Source organism: Nannospalax galili, unplaced genomic scaffold (genome assembly GCF_000622305.1).
Source record: "Nannospalax galili isolate Female #2095 unplaced genomic scaffold, S.galili_v1.0 scaffold139, whole genome shotgun sequence".
NCBI lineage: Eukaryota > Metazoa > Chordata > Mammalia > Rodentia > Spalacidae > Nannospalax > Nannospalax galili.
This window is the reverse complement of record NW_008345884.1, coordinates 5,591,578-5,593,023: the sequence shown is the minus strand read 5'-3', so window position 1 is coordinate 5,593,023 and position 1,446 is coordinate 5,591,578. Positions and strand designations below refer to the sequence as shown.

Below are 1,446 nucleotides of genomic sequence, written 5' to 3'. Positions count from 1 at the left end.
TGGTCAGGTTTACTCCGAGATAGTTTTTTTTTTTTTTTTTCAGCTATTTTGAAGGGGAGTGTTTCCATGTGCTCTTTCTCTGATTACTTCTTATTGGTATATAAAAAGGGTACAGACTTTTGTATGTTAGTTTTGTAAGCAGCCGTTTTACTGAACATGTTAATAATTTCTAGGACTTTTCAGGTAGAAATTTTGGTGTCTCTTAGATATAATCATATCATCTGCAAGAAGGGATAATTTGATCTCTTTTCCAATTATTACTCCTTTAATTTCCTGCACTTGTCTTACTGCTCTTGCAAGAGTTTCAAGTACTATGTTAAAGAGAAGTATAGATAGTGGATAGCCTTGTCCGGTTTCTGATTTCAATTGGAATGCTTCCAGATTTTCTCCATTTAGAATGATGTTGGCTGTGGGTTTGTTATATATGGCTTTAATTATGTTGAGGTGTGTTCCTTCCAGTCCAATTCCCTCTAGGACTTTGAACATAAATGTATGTTGAATTTTGTCAAAGGGCTTCTCTTCATCTATTGAGATGTCCATGTGGTTCTTCTCTTTGAGTCCATTTATATGACTTATGATGTTTATTGACTTATGTATATTGAACCATCCCTGCATCTCTGGGATAAAGCCGAATTGATCATGGTGGATGATCTTTTTCATGTGTGTCTGTATGTGGTTTGTAAGTATCTTGTTGGGCATTTTTGCATCTATGTTCATTAAGTATATGGGTCTAAAGTTTTTTTTGGGTTTTCTTTTCCTGGGTTTGGTATTAGAGTGATGCTGGCTTCATAGAAGGAATTTGGAAGTTCTCCCTCCATTTCTTTTTTTTTTTTGAATAAATTAAGTAGTATTAGACATAGATCTTCTTTAAATGTCTGATGGAATTCTGCTGTAAATCCATCTGGCCCTGGGCTTTTTTTAATCTGGAGGTTTTGTCTTACTGTTTCAATTTCTTTTTGTGTTATGGGTCTGTTTAAGCTGTTATTCTTTTGTTGGTTTAGTTTTGGTGGTTCCCATGCCTTTAGATATGCATCCATTTCTTTTAGGTCTTCAAATTTAGTAGCATATAGGTTTTTAAAGTATTCCCTTATAATGTTCTGTATCTTTGTGATGCCTGTTATGATTTTTCCCCTTTCAGCTTTGATTTTGTTGATTTGGAGGTGTTCTTTCTTTCTTTTGGTTAACTGAGCTAGTGGTCTGTCAATCTTGTTTATCTTTTCAAAGAACCAGCTCTTGGAATTGTTGATTCTTTGTATTGTTTTCTTTGTTTCAATTTCAATAATTTCTGCCCTGTTTTTTGTTGTTTCTTCTTGTCTGCTGGGTTGCATTTCATTTGCTGTTGCTTTTCAAGTGTGTTCAGTTGCAATGTCAAGCCATTTATTTGTGTTCTTTCCGATTTTTTGATGTAGGCACTTAGAGCTCTAAACTTCCCTCTAAGGATCATGT

General features: G+C 34.4%; 1 protein-coding gene across 2 annotated transcripts in view; it reads left to right on the top strand.

The window, feature by feature from the left end:
• Ttc33 (tetratricopeptide repeat domain 33) overlaps positions 1-1,446 on the top strand; it is a 72,480-nt gene that overhangs the window by 56,906 nt on the left and 14,128 nt on the right. The window lies entirely within an intron of this gene.